General features: G+C 33.3%; 1 long non-coding RNA gene across 1 annotated transcript; it reads right to left on the bottom strand.

Annotated features, from left to right (window-relative positions):
* Positions 1-80: 80 nt before the first annotated feature.
* On the bottom strand, positions 81-18,720 carry LOC143234953 (uncharacterized). Its single transcript, XR_013018873.1, has 3 exons — positions 18,478-18,720; positions 1,533-1,570; positions 81-784 (listed from the first exon to the last, which is right to left on the bottom strand). It is a non-coding gene; the product is annotated as an uncharacterized LOC143234953 (long non-coding RNA).
* Positions 18,721-19,098: the final 378 nt, after the last annotated feature.

The raw sequence follows: 19,098 nt of genomic DNA, 5'->3' as shown, positions 1-19,098 counted from the left end.
GGATTAAGCTTATGATTTTCTTTCCTTATCCACTTCAAAACATTCCTTAACCAATAATAAGCTTTATTAAAGATCTTCCTGCATGTGATTATATCACTCAAGTAATTCAGAAAGAAAGTATGCTCCATATTGATTATAACAAGTGTTAATACAACAAATTACCAAAATTCATTTCTTGTAATAAAAGATGTCTTCTCTCTACTGAATTCCTTGGTTTGCACTTAGCGACATCTACACTTTTCAAATTTAATTTTGAAAATCATACTGATTCTGATGCAGCATCCAAAGTTGAGTTAATCATTTGAAGTAGTCAGGAATCTTTCTTTGTGATTTCATTTATCTTCTGGTAGTTTATGCAGAAAGTTGTGGATTAATACTCCTTCTTCACAAATAATAAAAAAAAACTCAAGGACTAGTATTCTGTTCTCTCACTTCTTGTTCCTTCATGGCTTCTATCTCTTAGAAAGCTTCAGCATGTTTTGTAAGAGGGGGAGTCTCTGGCTAACAGGTGTATTAGGGCAACATCTCCAGTATGGCATTTATAAGTTGGTAAGATGAAAATGAGACCATATGAAATGTCTGAGTACAATAACTGTGTAAACTTTTTCAAGTCTTCCACAAACTTTGCTAAAGTATCTTCTTTTTTCAGTACACTTTTTTTTTAATATTGCTTATAGTACATATGTCTGGTGAATCAATCGAAACCTGTTGGAAAAGGCAGCTACCAATGCTACATAGCTTTTATGAGCTGGAAGGTTACTAATAATATTATCAAAGCTGGTCCCTTTAAATGAGAAACAGGATGAATAGCTTATTAATAAAGCACAGCTGTAATGAGAAATTTTTTACACATATGGTATTTTAATTATTTTATTCTCTTTTTTAGATTAATATTAATTCAGAACCCCTTGAAATTAGTACTTTAAAAATAATCACTTAAGTGACTTTTTTCAATTCTAAAAAAAAAGGTGTTATTAAACTATACAAATATAAGTTTCAAAATGTAACAAATTCCTATTTTTACAAAACATTATAAATTACATAAGAAAAAGAAAAACTATCTAAACCAAGGTTCTAAAATGAAAATGCTCTTTAAGGTCATTATTTATAACTTAGCATTATCTATTATATGTGTGGATACCTTTTATTATATATTACATTTTCAAAAACAAACATGAAAATAGGTGTGTGAATAAGGTCTTATAGAAGTAGATGAGTGAGTGAGGTCAAGATGTACAGCAACTTTTTTAAACCATTCACATTGAGAAATTAAACTTCATACAAATTAATTTGCAACAAGGACAAGCAAGTTAAGGAAATAACAGCAAATACATTAAGCATTAATCCATAAATAGACAAAACAGATGGAAGGAACAAAGAAGTATTGTGAAGCTTAAAGAATGATACAAGTGCTTACATTTTTAATACTGCAAAACAATTTACTTAGAGATCACAATGTGCAACAAGTTTAACTTGTCTATCAGGTGTTAATACATTTAACCATAATAAATAAAATTATTCTGTTATGTTACCTGTTGCTTAGATAGGCCTTCCTCCTTCATTGTCTCCTCTGACGTTTTATGCCAATGTATGAAAACAAACATAAACTGCATAATTACGTTTAAGTTTATTAAAAAATTAGTCACTTGTTTAAAATGGCACAGTTATTTCAATATAATGTAGTTAAGTAAAAACAATGCTGGAATATACAATCAAATAAGTCAAGTTGATTTATTTCAATTCTTCAAGAATTCATTTAGGTCTTAAGTAAATATTTTGAGACGGTTCACTAGTATTAAGAACTCAGATTAACTGTACTCTATAATTTACAGTCTTACTTTATCTCATCCAATTATTCCACAACTCAGTTAACTAGTCTTTCTTCAACTGAGCTACTACTACAGTTTTGTTAGCTTGTATGTACAACCTTATCAAAATCTCTTTGAAAATCCAAGTATATATAGAATAGTTAGATTTAAGTAAATTAAAACTTTTATAATCTACGTATCAATAATGATAAATGTTTTATCCATCACCATTTTCTTTTACTGTTTTCACAACATTAAAAACTTCACATCGGTCTTACAATACAAGAAAGTATATATTTAGAGTTGAAAATCAGTTTATCCAGTGTCATATCTAAACAATATTGTTTCAAAACAAAGACCACTATTATATACATTAATACTCTAACAATATGACAAACTGTCTGTAACAATGTAAGGTTAGCTGTGATACCATGGATGCCAGCTTAGCACTAGTAAAAAAAAAAAGAACATACTAATGAACTAATAAAACTTATTCACATACTTTTTGACAAATGTATAAACTATCACCTTCTAAGTTATAATATTATTATGGTTACACTTATTATACTGTCAGCTAATGATTATGTTGTTTTGAGGCAAGTTAAAGAATTCTTTTAAATTTAGTAAGAAACCCTCTGTTTGGATATACAAAAAATAAAATCATCCATTTTGACCTTCTGTTGGAAACTGACAAATTATCAATCAAATATGTATAAGGGCAAACAAGCTTTTATTAAAATTACATTTTGCTCTTTAAATATCTACTTGACAATGCCAAATGAAATCATTTATTACACAAAACAAATTACTAGAAGGTCTGGGTGAATTTCTTTTAATAGTACAATAAGTTGTTACTTAAATGAATGTGCACAAGGTTAGTGCAATACTGAAGGGGGAATATTGACCATAATTCTAAATTTACTGTGTGTATTTATTTGAAACGAAGTAAGCTTTTAGTTAAAAATACATATTTTGAATACAAGTGCATTTGTTACAAATTTTGCACAAGGTTAGTGCAATACTGAAGGGGGAATATTGACCATAATTCTAAATTTACTGTGTGTATTTATTTGAAACGAAGTAAGCTTTTAGTTAAAAATACATATTTTGAATACAAGTGCATTTGTTACAAATCTATCTTTTGTATTTGATGTATGCAAAATATAAGATTTGTTACAAACATATTTGTATCACAATAAGTCTGTGATTTTCTGATATCAGTCTCACTCAAATTTTGAGAAGTTAGTGTGTAAGGTGATTCTTATGTTCTTGTCCATCATACAGTTTTCATCTCACATTTGTATAACTCCTAAAACTTAATACCTTATTGAATGGCATTCTCTAAAAAGTTGGGGCATGTGCACTTTGACTTTCGTCCATGCACAGAAAGTTAATCAGTGCAATCTCTATAACTAAGCTATAACTTTACTAAATTTGTAAAGCAAAAATTAGTTTTCTATTCAAAGTTGATGATTTCAACTGAAAAACAAGCATACAAAGTACAATAAATGCTTCATTCTAAAAATGTATTACTATTTTTAGAATTTTAAAATAGTAATTTTTTATGTTCCTGAGAATGCATTTGAAGCAACAGGGATATATTTTAATATGGAAAAATGCTGTGAAAACCATAAACATTACTAACTACCAAAAATAATTAAGAAAGAGCTACTACTCAAAATGAATAAAGTTTCATACACAACTACTAAGTAATATATTATATAGTTTGCATAAGATAAATTCAGGGCACTGTGAAATACATAAGAGGAACTTGATCTATGCCCAGCAATATACCTGGTGAAGCAAAGTACAATACTTGAACATAGTTCATATAAGTTTCATTGAATGAGCTGTATTATGAAGAACAATTCATAATTCTTGCAATATTGTTAAACTATATTCAAATACTGGAAGATGACATTCAAAGGAAAATTATTTATGACCTAGACACTGTGATGTATCTTTTGAGTATCAGAGAGTTATTCAGATGTCAATTGATTGGATTACTATACCTCCTCTGTACCAACAGCAGAGGGATATGTATTAAGAATGTCAAAGCTAACTTTCACAGAGTATTCTGAACTAATCTTTGCTGCACAGAAACAGTTACCATAATAATGCTGCAATAGCTACTGCTTTTACTAGCAAGCACACCTTTACAGATGCACAGTTCCAACATTAACAGTAACCATATTAGTGGAATGATTATTTTTCAAAAAGAAGCATATTGCAATAGAAGAAGACATCTTATATCAGCCACTATGTATGAAGCTGCATCTATCATTCTGGGAACCATAGTTATATGTCTTAAATGCTCAACAAGAAAAATAGCACAGTGGTTGCTACTAGTAAGTTATATGCTTGGAGGATTCTTCATTTTAGTAAGGTTTTATCAATAAAAAAGCTAATATTTTTCTTTACTTGAAAATGCATTTCTGATAAATACCTCTCATAAAAGCAATTAATTAGTATCCCATTACTGTTTAAATATTCTTTCATCTGCACCAAGAAATCATAATAGTTCTCACTCCTACACATGCTGATGCAAACTGTGCTACTGTATGATGCAATCATCATTAGACTATATTCTATCACTAGAAAGACAACAGTTCTTTCTTCCACAATAATCTCTTTCAGTACATTTTGAAATACTAAAAGCTCATACTTGACAAAGCAGGTAGACACACCAGAGGTGGGAAGATAGGGTTGATGACTTTGTGAAGAGATAAGTATATCTGAAAGAGAATTTTAAGTAATGAAAATTTTAACTTCAGACTGTATTACTTAACTCTCTGTATAACAGATAGATAAAACTGAAAAGATGGTGGAAGAACTGAAGTGAAAAAAACAAATTAAAATGATGATCCACTTTCTAAGACTAAACCAACAGAATGGGAAAAATGCATAAGGTAGTCTAGTACTAAGAGGGAGTGAACGTAGTGGGAGTGGCACTTAGTGAAAGACTGTATCCATTTTAAGCAAGGAGTACTCTTTTTGTGGTTGCTTAGAAACTTTACATAGTTCCATATAAAGAACTTGTTGCTTGTCACAAAATTGGGCAGAATGTAAAGGTTACTCAACCACCCTATACATGCCAGTGGGTTGACAGGCTATACAGGTTAACTGTATGTGCACAGGTGGTGTTCATGATATGCATACTATATGTATTAACAGAGTGCCATTTAACAAAATATTATGTATTTGATGTCAGAACTATCAACTATTCTTTTTTACCCTTAATTTAGCTTTAGTTCATGATAAAGAAAAGTAAATACCACATACAATATAAAGAAATTATAGACATGCATTTAAGAGGTTCTAGAGGTTGCAGAAATGCAATATACAAACTGTATAATGAATAAAAGTATTTTTTATTCTTCACATGAACATCACATTTCATTCAAATTTGTCAGAGTCAGACACCTTTCAATTCACAGACATATTTTGAGTAGAAATACTTGTGTAACAAATCTGATATATTGTGCTAAATATGATTGAACATTTTACTATAAACTTGCCACATTTTGTTTATGTACACATAGTAAATTCATAATTATAGTCAAAACCCCTTTTTCTATATGGAATCCATACTAGCATTGTTAGGGCAATATGCCAAGTCATACAGTATGAGCAAAACACAAGTATCATCCTAGATCTGCATCCTGGGTGAACTCAAGACAAATTCATCTGCTCAAAGCCACTGGGAATGATTTGGTTCTTAAAGATAAGTGTGGCTTCCACTAATATTCAGTTGACACCCTGCCCTGGTTCCTGATCAAAAAGTATATCCATACCAGCAGGATTGCAATGAACTGTCTGTACTAGCCCATGTCTTGGTACCAAGGAAACAATAGTTCTTCCATTCCACAAGACGAAATTTTCAGGGAGAAATTTACACAGGGGAGAACAACAGAGAAGAACATGGTCTGTATAACATCTCTCACTGAAAAACTGTGCAATGGATTAGAACAAACATGGTCAGCAGGAACTGTATGGTTGAGTAGCTGTATAGCTATTCCTTTCCTTTCTTTTTTGTTGGTACAGAATGGCTTGGAAAATATGCACACACACATACTACTGACTTAATTTTGTGGAAACTTATCTCAAGAATAGACACAGAGTACACATAAAAAGAAGAAAAATGTAATTTCCCATAAATGAGTTGCTTAACACATCCTATCAAAGCAGAGGAAGATAAATTACAAGTAAAGTAATCCCACTGAGAAAAAAAAATATTTTGATTGTCTCTAAAGGAACTTTGCAAGTAAGGTAAAAACATATTGCTCATACAGGATGAAGAAAATAAATGAGCTTTGAATGGTCTTACAGACAAAAAGTTGAAGAGAGGTCAGTGAAAAAAATTCCAGTCATTCTCATGTGCAGACTAAGACTTGGAAACAAAGAAGTAACCTAAAAGTGAGATAAACTTATCCCTGTAAAAGTGTGTGTGAGACATCTAAGACAAAACTAATAAGAGCAATATCTTCTGCAGGCCAGAAGGAGAAAAAAATGTCTTAAGAAAAAGATAATACAGGAAACAGGTGGCTAAAAATTCAAATTTCTGATTTAGAGCATCATCAGTCTAGACTGGTTGGCAAAACGATAGACATTTAGTACTGAAAGGAAGTCAAAAAGGGGTTCATAAGAGAACTTTAAAAGAGGAAATATTCACTAAAACACTGATAGATCTTTGGACTGTTCAAGGCAAAACAACTGATTCACTACTAAATTAAAACCTCCTGAGTCATAAAAGGCCAACAGCTGACTATAGGTTGTTTGGGCCCAAAAAAGAAATTCTGAAACAGAAACACAGAGGTCAGAAGGGTGAGTACTTCTCTGTCAGTTGATATAAAGAATGACTGGAGCTGTATGAATGGATCAAGATAAGCCTGCTAAGACTTGAACATCTGGAAGATGTTGGTATCCAAAGGTTGCTCTTCTGATAACCAAACATTGATAATGGTAAACATAACCAAACTGCACTCAACTTGAACACAGGTGTTCATAAGCAGATGTAAGTCTGAAAAAGGTGTGGGAAGAGGGATGCACAAAGTCATGTTGAATTGATCAACAGACCATAACACTGAGAGGTGCAAAGATGATGGGAGAGAAATGAAAAAAGTAGGGCACATTTCCTTGATCTGGAAAAGGCTTTAAGGGAATACAAATGGGCATGCCCAAAGGAAGAAGGGGCAATAGAAAAGCTACTCTCTCTCTCTCAAAAAAAATCACACAGGAATAAAATATTTGGAAATTAGAAACTCCATATCTCAGAAACATAAAAACGACTGCTGAGTCCACTCAGTAAATTAAATGGTAAAGATCCCATGTGAACAAGATACTTAATGATAGTGAAAAGTTATTTACAGAACAAGGCCACCAAACCTAAACAAGCAGGACAAGAATGTTTAGTAAGACTAGGAAGAACCAATAATCCATGCAGTTGTGGAAATATAGACACCATGGGTGCACCCTCCTCACATCAGCCATCAAGACATTGTTGAAAATAAATAAGGCTTCAGCCCTGAAAGAAAGAAAAACCCCTTGACAGAACATCTGTGTGGCTTAAGAGTCTCCTGAAAAGTGAATCCACAAATGTTCGTTGTGTAAAAGCCAAATGTCTACAGGACTACATCAAAGACCTACAACAACTTCTGACGTCTATATGAACTTTATGAAGTACAGTTCACAAATAATAACAGATGGTTAATACATCTTTTTAATTCATTAACAACGCTGCAACTGCTTTATTGCAAATAAGTGAGAGAAAAACGAATTGAAATTTATGGTGATTCATGATAATATCCTTTAACCATGTAAAAAGTGAAATCTTCTCAGAACTGTATTACATGAGGCAAACTAAAATACTTATAGTATTTTACGATAAATACTTAATCCATGTGCAATAAAAATGTAAAAACCTTATCATATTGGAAAATCTTAAATGTAAGTGGTATGAGGAGACTTTGAGACATGAAGTTTGGGAAACTCCATTTTCTAAGACTTATAAAGTGTGTGGATATCCATTTAATACAATATAAAACACTATATGAAAACGTGAATAAACTCACCAAAACAGTCCTGGCCCGGCATGGCCAAACGTGTTAAGCGTGCGACTCGTAATCCGAGGGTGGCGGGTTCGCATCCCCTTCGCGCCAAACATGCTCGCCCTTTCAGCCGTGGGGGCGTTATAATGATACGATCAATTCCACTATTCGTTGGTAAAAGAGTAGCCTAAGAGTTGTCGGTGTGTGGTGATGACTAGCTGCCTTCCCTCTAGTCTTACACTGCTAAATTAGGGACGGCTAGCACAGATAGCCCTCGAGTAGCTTTGTGCGAAATTCAAAAACAAACAAACAGAAACAGTCTTTTTACGCACGCCTACGTAATAATATATCACAAAAAATAGAAAAATATATTTTGATAATTGAGATGGAGTTTTCTTCTCAGAGAAGTCCCCACTGGTAAATCTGTATGTCTGCAGACTTACAATACTAGAGACTGAGTTTCGATACCCGTGTTGGACAGAGCACAGATAATCCATTGGGTAGCTTTATGTTCAAGTATAATGAAACAAACTTATCAGAAAAATTGCGCAGACGTTCAATTTTCGAAAGTAATATATTTCTTTGTATTACACTTGATAAAGGATATTTTTATTTTTTATGTCTGTATTTGTGTTTGCTTTGTCACACACACACACACACTGTGAACATGTTACAGAGCAAATTTATAAACGTTAAATTAACTCACTCGCTGCAACTAAAATATAATATGAAAATTGAAAAGCAGCAAGAAGTTGAAGTTTATGTTTTCTATATACTCTTAAAAATATCACAATCTCAAAATATTTCCTTATAACCTTAATGTCCTAGTTACTTGTGGCAAATTTCAATCATATAAAATATTTCATTACTGCAAAACAAGTCTAGCAGTGACGCGTGTTCGATTCTCGTTATCTGTTCTACGGATTTACAACGCTAAATTCAGCGGTTAGATTCCCCTAGGTGGGCTCAGCAGATAGCCCGATGTGGCTTTGCTATAAGAAAACGCGAACTTTACTCATAGTTGAATTGACATATAAGACATATCAGATAATTAATATTTGGGAAAAATGGCCAATAATTGTAGAATGAAAACGTATTGAATGTGTAATAATTATGTAAAAATACGATCAATGACTGTAGAATGAAAAGATATTGAACTTTTAATAATTAGGAAAAAGACGATTGTTTACATTTTCTTTTTTATGGTTATTCAGAACTAATACGTTGTTTTTGATTACAAATTCCCAAGTAAAGTTTTCATATATTATGTAGAGTAAATGAAAGCCTACTGTGTCACTACTGGTGCGCAAACAGCACAAGTATTGTGTTCATAAATTCAAGGAGTTCGTGGAAAGGATATAAAAACGATGCCCTTGATCGGTACAGAAAAGCAGGCTAACAGACGACGTATGCGCGACGCAAGAGACGTTCAGCACAAATAATATAAATTGATGAATAGAGTTCGGTTACAAGGTGGAGAACTTGCTGTAGCCCTCAAAAACCTTCTTCACGCTAAACATGCTCGCCTTCCCAGCCGTGGGGGCGTATAATGTGACGGTCAATCCCACTATTCGTTGGTAAAAGAGTAGCCCAAGAGTTGGCGGTGGGTGGTGATGACTAGCTACCTTCCCTCTAGTCTTACACTGCTAAATTAGGGACGGCTAGCACAGATAGCCCTCGAGTAGCTTTGTGCGAAATTCCAAAAAACAAACAAACAAAAACAAACGAAACAGTGTTTTAGATAAAACGAAGATACGTTTAATAAATCATCTGAAGCGCTATAAAAAAAAGCCTATGGCCCGAGACGGCCAGGTGGGTTAAAGCGTTCGACTTGTAATCTTAGGGTCACGGTTTCGAATCCCTGTCGCACCAAAAATGCTCACCCTTTCAGGCGAGGTGGAGTTATAATATGACGGTCAATCCCACTACATGTTGGTAAAAGTCTTACAAGTTACATTTTAAACCCAATAAAGCTTATTGGCTTTCTTCAACAAGTACATAACAAGCATCTTCGAGGAACAGGCACCCTGCACCTACAGAAGTGGGGGATATTATAACTATCTTCCCCTTCATTTTGAAGGCCTCTTAAAATACATTAAAACACACACACATATATTATGTTATATACAATTATATTTTGGCTAACGATAAGATGCAGTCAAATATATCTTTCAGGATTACTGAATAATGTAAAATACCCCCACTTCTCATGATCACTGTGAACTTTTGATAATTAATAACGTCATGCAATAACTTATCAAATGCCCTCTCCTCATTTTACAATCGGTGTCCATGCGAGTTACGTGTATGTTTACACAACTTCCTACCGTGCACTAAGTTGCTTTATATACTGTATGTAACGAATGTTAAAACGCCTGCAATTTCCGGCTCCTTTTGAAACCAACTTGATTCAGAGGCAAAAATAGGACAAACAATGAGAAACACTAATGAAAATTCCAGTAATATGTAAAACAAATCAAACTGATACCGAACAACTTGCATGACAAGGGCAACGCATCAACAAAGCTACGTCGTATTCTGCATTCTTCAAGACTGAAGACCCACACTTACTATAAAATACATAACTGGAAATCTGTATTCTACATTTTAGAAACGGTTTAATGCAAGTGCATTTACAACTTCGTTGTTTGGAAAAGTGTGTACACAGTTAAACTCTAGAATAAAACTGACTTCATACATCAAGTAGACGTACTAAGTGTTATCTCGTATACAAATTTTGACTTTTGTTAAGTCTATAAACACACACCTACCTATATCATACAGTGTGTGATATTGGTCGTGGCCACCTTTACCTACAAGACTACAGTTACGACAGAAAGTGTTCGTACCCCTGCGTCGTGAGTAGTTCTTTCCTCATAAATTAAAAAGTATCACGATTAGGATAATGAAAGTAAAGTATATTATAAATATTATATTAACACACATCTACATAATGTTTTGTGTAAATTGAACGACAAATAAACTGGTTATAAACAAATAACCAAACATAGGAGGGGCAGAAAGTGTTCGTGCGTCTACTTTAATGACAAGTTGTGTAACATTTCAGGTGAATTACTTGGCGTAATCTCTCCTCACAGCCCTCCATGGTCATTTAACATTACTCGATTGGTATTTTCTTCCATTCTTCTTTACAGAAGCTCTCCAACTCTTGCAAGTTTTTCGGATGACGCTGATGAATCCTGGTCTTCAACTCATGCCAAACGTTTTCAATTGGGTTGAGATCGGGTAACTGCGATGGCCACTCCAGAACGTTTATATGGTTCCTCTGCAACCAGGATATATTTCAATGTGTGCTTAGGGCCATTGTCACGCTGGAAGATTCAAGGACGCCCAAGCCGCAAGTTCCGAGCATCATTCTTGATATAAGTGCTTAATGTATCAACGTACTCTTCTTTTCTCATGATTCCGTTGACGCGGTGAAGGTTGCCTACACCAGAATAGCTGAAGGAACCCATAGCATGATCTAACCACCTCCGTGTTTAACTGTAGGGACGATGTTCTTTGGAAGATTTCGTTCCACCTTCTTACGGAAAATATTGCGAACATTATTGTGGCCGAAAAACTCGATTTTAGTCTCGTCTGACCAAAGAATACTCTTCCAATAGGTAAAGGGTTTATCTACATGCTTTCTTGCATACCTCAATCGTGCTTCTAAATGAACAGGCTTTAAATATGGAGTTCTACGAGGACGGCATGCTTTGAACCCAAAAGAGCGTAACATTTTCGTAACTGTAGAGGTAGTTTCCCTTTCCAGTTTCTGTATATCATTACGTGTTAAACGAGGGTTCCTACTAACTTCTCTGATAACCTTCCTCTTGGTTCTCTCTGGAAGTTTGGTGGGGCGTCCGGAACGAGGGAGATTATCAGTTGATCCTGTAAGCTTACACTTGGCAATTATGCTTTGAACAGTAGATTTCTGCAAATTAAGTTGTGTATCAATACCGGAAAGAGACACACGAGACTTGTGTTTTTTTTTCAATAATCCGGTGTTTTAAATCACTGGACAGTTGTTCCCTGTTCGCCATGATGACCAAGCAGATAATGATGGAGACGGCGCTAAATTGCCGGAAGTACATTTTTTGCTGGCTAAATTCCAATAATTATGAACCCAGTGTCTAGTTCTGGAATGGTATAATGTAGTTTATTCATCAAACTAAACAAATTTTTTACGGGAATATCAGTTTTTTCACACGTTCTGAACTGTTCAAACACTTTCTGCTCCTCCTATTTTTGGTTATTTGTTTATAAACAGTTTATTTGTCGTTTAATTTACATACAAATTTATGTAGATGTGTATTAGTATAATATTTATAATATATTATATATATTATTCTATTAGCCTACTCGTGATACTTTTTATGTTATGAGCAAAAAACCACTTGGGACGCAGGGGTACGAACACTTTCTGTCGTAACTGTAAGTCTGATGTGCACGATCTAGGGTGGGCAGTGTTTTTGATTACTTGTCTTCTCCTCTCTCCAACATGTATATATATGGAAATGTCTTAATACCTTGGAACACTCTGGGCAGGGCCTTACTCCACCTTTAAAGACTTATTTAATGTAAAACTTTCCTTGTTCTATCTATGACAAGTTGTGTAACAATATGAGCATATAACCATGATGTGCGCTGAACTAAAAATAAATTCATATAAAGTTCTGACGACTTGTTTGTTGGAAAAAAGGGATATCTATACAACACTTCCTTATGTTTTTTACTAGCCATAACTGAAAGTTATTGACAAAACAAGAAATGGCTATCTTTGGAATTTCTTTAAATTTAAAAACCATTTTTCTGTATATGCATGTATAATATCATAATTTATTATTCCTCAAAAATAAATTCCAAATAATATAACACCCAATAAACAAGGTAAGAAAAGGAAACATGATAACTAGTTAAGCCACAGATAAAAACATGATACTTTTGAATTGGTTAGGATAAAAAGAAAGAATATACTTATTTTGTAATGTATAAACAATTATGTTATCTGTCCTGAAACTAATGTTATTTGTATATCATAACATTTCTGTTATCTGTCTCAAAACTTATATCATGTGTCTCAACTTTAATGTTTAAACTTAATGTGTGTGTGTTTTTCTCTTATAACAAACCCACATCGGGCTCTCTGCCGATCGAGTCCATCAAGAGGAATCGAACCCCCGATTTTAGTATTGTAAATACGTAGACTTGTCGCTGTACCAGCGAGGAACTGAAATTAATGAAACAAGATTCTTCTACAATCAAATTTAATAACTAGTTTACTTCAATGATTTTTTTATTGTTTGGAATTAAGCACAAAGCTACACAATGGACTATCTCTACTCAGCCCAGTTTCTAGAGGTGTGAGTCCCAGACTAGCCGCTGTGCCACTTGGGGCTATTGCAACGAGTATTTCATGTATGAAGTGATATTTTTATAAAAGTAGTTAAACACTTCCAGGTAAAGTATCGGCTAATGACTGACTGTCAATTAGTTTTATTAAAATTTTGGCCAATGCCTGATTATGCATTAGTTTTATTAAAATATCGGATAGTGACTGATTACAGATTAATTTTATTAAGGTATCAGCTAATGAATGATTATAGATTAGATTTATTGTAAAAATATTTCAATGTTACAAATAATACAATTTTTAATCATACCCATAATATTTACAAGCTAGTGTAATATCTGTATAATAAGAACTGAGAAAATAAATTTATAAAAACCAAACAATAAACGTTAGGCAAAAACGTCTTACCTGTTACAAAACACAAAGCTCAATGTTTGAGAATGATGGAGTAATTCGAAACACCCTGGAATCGCAGATATTTAAAAAAAAAACACACTTCAATAACTATGTCTTGTTTACTACACATGAAGCAAGGTTAGACTTTCAATTTGCTGAATTTACAAAACTATTGAAAATTTGGTAAGCAGCTTGGCATAAAAGAAAATCAGTTCATGGCGTGAATTTACAGCCTAGTAGTTTAAGTAAGGTTTGGTGGCAATTCGAAACTGAAATCTGGTAAGTGGATGACATTTGTTGTAGAATTCTGGTCAACAGTTCAGCATAATGCTTGACTCGCGGAACACAGCATGAATACACAGCCCACAGAGAGAACAACATGGGTGTGTGGTCTACACGTGGTTGACATACAACATTACAAAGATCTTGTATATGTTACGAAAATTACCTTAAATTTGATACTGTCCAAGCACAACGTCCCTCCTAGTATAGGACACGACACGAAACAGTGGAGCAGATATCCATCCAGGCTGGATGCTTATTTCATACATGTCAACACCAAAAGCTTCTAAATTAATGCACGATTGTGTATATAAATTTCCTTTTTGCAACATCCATTTGCAAGATAAACAGAAGAGAAGTTAAAAATGTTACACCTCTAACGCTGAAACAAAGATGTTGGTAAAGAACACTCGTGACTTCACATATAAACAAAGTTTGTTAGTACTGAAAATGTTGAGCTCACGACAGTGACAATACGTAACAGAGTAAACCTAAATCCAACAAATTACATTATAAAATGCACTACAAAAACATGCAGCCAGTATACGTCTGTTATGAATTATCCACTTTATTTATGTACAATTTGCTTATTGTTTTCATTTTTCTTTGAAAAATGGTATAATGACAATACCAAGTTATTCTTGAAATTTCATAAAACGTATTGGATACTTCTTAACACGTTTCGGACACTATCGTGCATACTCGCAAACGTAATAGAAACATTTTTATCGGCTTACATAATACAATAAACCTTTTCTTAACAGAAAAAAAACTTAAATGTATAGAGTGTAAACAAGAAGGAATTCATTCTTCCTCTTTCAATGCATAATTTTGAACTTGTTTTTATATATATATATATAATGATACAATACTACGTGGAAATGCCTCAACAGTCCGACATTTCAGATCGCTAAAATAATTTCTAGAACTTAATAAACACGACTTTCCGTGGTCCAAACCTATCAAATATTTTAAATGTAGTGGTATGCATTTACATTTGATAATTTTGGTAAATATAATTTTGCATATTGCAGTATAAAACGTGATGTAAACAAGTTTACAAATGGAACGAACAATAAACGTGTATGGTTTACGTTGGAAGATAGAAATGTTTATATTAAACATAATATTAAATGGATATAGTCTGAATGTCTGATATTTTAAAATGTTAGTTTTTTAAATAAAATGTTAAGAATATTTCCTGAACCTTTGTATGTCTCATCAATCTTCAAACTTTGAGTGGGTTTTACGTATTTCTTTATTGTTAATGTTCATAGCTCTAAGACAGCATAGAATATTCATATCAAGTTCATAGATATTCATATATAGAGATGTTAAGTTACAATTATACTAATGTCTTTATACCATTTCTAATCAAAGGCTTCGCGGACTCTAAATGTCCAGCTTTGGACTGTTTACAAAAACAAAACCTCAGACAGTTCAAAGTCCAGCCATATCCATGTTAACTTTCATCAATGTTCAATCTTTTTTTCAGAATATTAAAGGAAAGTTATACGTATACATAATGTTTGAGTATTTCAGTGGTTATGACGCATGAATCGTCGATGTACAAAAATATGTCCAAATACATGTATGCTTATCAGTACAAACTGGAATCGTGTAAATACATCACTGTGCAAAAGTGTTAGAACAAAATAATATTTTGTCATTCTTTCCATTTTATGAAGCTAAATCTTCTATACCATTATAGAATGTAAATTTCAATACTGTGGTAATGCTTCACTGATCTCTGTTGACAACTGAATGAGTCAAATGAGAATACTTACAATTCTTTAGAATTTTCCATATATTTGCACCAGGAACATGTCATGAAGGTTTTACTTGAATTAACATACTTAAATTTACAGTCTGAAATAAATGTCATGGCACCCCACGCAATGTTTTAAATATATAGAAAGAAACTAGCATATGGTACTATATATAAAGTTCTGTTGTCATGCTATGACACAAAAAACGTGAAGAGTTGGTATGAAAGCTTTAAGTGACGTTAGTTGGACTCTCCAGCAAATTGCTTTGGACTTGAATTTCTCTTCAAATACTGTCAAGTACACCCTAGTTCGTGAGATCAAGACAGGTAAATTTTAAAATAGGAAAGGAGGAGACAGAACAAGTATAATCAATGATACTGACGCTAAGTATATTTTTGTTTGGGATAGAAGGAAGACAGACACTGATCTCAAGCATGAGATGAATGAACATGTACCAAATGACAGAAAAGTGTCGAGATCTACAGTATCAAAAAGACTTAACGAGAATGGAATGTTTAGTTGTATGTCATTTACAGAACCTTTACTTCAATCTCTAAATGTTGTCTAGAGACCAAAACTTGCTAAAAATACAAAAACTGGACTGTTGATGATTGGGAAAGGGTGTTATGGATGAACGAGTCCAAGTTTGAAATATCTAGTTCAAAGTGTAGGTTGTACGATCGGCAGAAGAAAGGTGAAATATATTTACCTCAATGCATAGCACTTATCATAGAACATGGAGAAAGCAGTGTGATGGTTTATGGTGTTTTTTTAGTTGAGACGACAGGAGATATTTGCAAGATAGATAGAATAATGGATCTGTGCATCTTGTATGCATGTAGTTTACAAGGCTATGTCAAAGAATCCTATAATCAGATACAGCTGTCTCTAATTTTAAGTTAGTAACCAGAGAAAACACAATCAATCAACAACACCTGCAGTTATTTTTATAATGCGACCAAAAATTGAAAGTTAGTAGCATACTCGACGATGTCTCGTCTCAAACTCTGGACCCTTCGATTCTCATTCACTCCAACACGCACATTACATAGGCCTGTAAATTTAAACTTTGTGAAAGTTGTTTTGGTTTTAATAACGGATTTTTCGCAATTCAGCTCCGCAGATTTAAAAAAAATATTCATTTTTTTCTCTCAGGTTGGAATTTTTTAGAAATCTCGACGAAAGAAAGCTCTTACTTAGATCAAATTATTAGTTTGTTTACCAGAATGAACATCTTTTATTATTATATTTGTTAACAAAATTTAAATAAAGAGAAGAAAAGGGAAGAACATTGATGTCAAACGAATATGCATCTTCATTCATCCTGATTTGTTTTTGAGAAATCTACGTCTTTTAGTCTCTAAACTACGCGTTGTGGTCGTCAAGAATTACTTGAACATGAAAATATTTCAAAACAATAAAATCGCGGGCCTGTGTAATTAGAAAACGCCCGACTCATGTTTCTAGTTGGCAAACAAATGCTTGAACTCAAAAACTCTACAGACATCAGGCCTTCACGAGGTTATACGTTCACAACAACTTTGTAACTTACAAGGCTCAAATATCCAAAGTATAAGTACTTTTAAATAGCGATAGATAATAAAATATTAAAAGGGTCTACCTGTTATAACTAAGAGTACGGTAGATTTTTAAAACGTTCACTCTATTACCTTCATGCATTTTTATGATACAATGAAGCTTAATCCATATAATAAAACATAAGTATTCAATTAGAACAACCGTCATAAATTATAATACATACTGTATTCAATTTGAGACTCGGAATCGTTTGTAATAAATAAAATACGCAACGAAAGTGCAACTGGAACTCTCCAACTCTGATTTCCGTGTTACCACGAGCACTTTCTGATGGGCTCAAAAATAAAAAGATGGGAATTTTTTAGCTCTAACGAACCTTTTAATTACAGGAAGGCAAAAGATAATGTTTGAGGTTATTTTATTTTCAGACTGTTTTCTATCTATAGTGTTGGCCGGTCTCAAGTACCATGCAACTACAAGCCTGAAGTTAACACACGCAATTCTCAAGATGTACAAAATCCTGTATCATCAAAGTCAAAGAAAGAAAAAACCTCTGCTAATGCAGTGACACAGAGTCTCAACTGCCAGCGGTGTAGACACGTGGCTTGAGTTTATATATCACTCCATCCCATATGAGATGTGAACAAAATCACAGTGCTGTACAATGCCCAGAAAAATACGAAAACTCATTGTGTTTTAATTGTTCGGAAAATCGTACAGCTAACTACAAAGGTTATTTTGAAATACAAAATAAAACAGCGATTATACAACATTAGAAAAAAACAACAACATATAACCATACCAAAAGCCACAACAAATAAACACAGTAACACCACAACGATACACTCTAGCAATACAGTTTTTTTTTCTCTTTTTTTTTGTGGTTAATCATAAAGCTACACAATGGGCTATCTGTGCTGTGCCCACCACGGGTATAAAAACCAAGTTTTAAAGTTATAAGCTTTCACTCTAACTGCTAGGCCACTGAATATAAACACAAGTTAAGTCTACCCAATACGTTACACAACCTCAAAATCAACTTCTAAGGCTAAGACATATTTCAGTCACAAAATCGCCTACATCTCAAGAAACTATAAATCCTAATACTAAGAGTAGTTACAACCCATGCACAAAACACAGAAATGTTTGTTAAAATTATAATTCCTTAAACTTAGATACTGAAATAAACACAAAAATCCACTTACTATCGCAATTAAAACTGTATTTATGGACTTTTCTTTACAGAATATTCAAAGCTTTTCCAAAAAACAATATATTACCTTATTATTTAAAATAGTTAAAACGCCCTCCTGTCATCGTGTAGGTTATTTCATCAGTGATAGGATACTTCGTACCACACTGCACACTTTCACAATAGTTCAACTCAATACACAGGGTAATCTTGTTTATAAGAGACATGAGGTCGTCATCATCGAACGCATCAGACTTGATATCTTGTTCATAACAGAAACTATGATGACTAAATGTCACAGTATTAGATTTCCCGGCTACACAGTTGTCAGGACTGATAGACCACATAAGAATTCACGACATAAAACTATAGCTTTATATTATAGAAAAAAACTTATCTGTTATGCAATTCCCCTATGATTAACTAATGAAACTATTGTTACTGAAGTTTAATTGGACAGTGATAAATATATCGCTGTTGTTTGGTTGTTAAATTCTTGAATTCTGTAAACGCCTACAACGAAGATTATATTATAAAAGGAGATTTAAGTAGTAAACATGCTATGTTTGACTGCGTATGTACAACCAACTACGGTGCTAACCTTTTAAATTTCATAGAAAGCAACAATTATGCATAACTGCACTGCACCACATACCAATCAAACGATAACATTGTTATTGGAACTATATTCCCGCTCCTTAAATATTTT

The sequence above is a fragment of the Tachypleus tridentatus genome, chromosome 12, assembly GCF_004210375.1.
Source record: "Tachypleus tridentatus isolate NWPU-2018 chromosome 12, ASM421037v1, whole genome shotgun sequence".
Lineage (NCBI taxonomy): Eukaryota > Metazoa > Arthropoda > Merostomata > Xiphosura > Limulidae > Tachypleus > Tachypleus tridentatus.
Note: the sequence above shows the minus strand (reverse complement) of the source record. Positions and strands in the feature narration are given on the sequence as shown.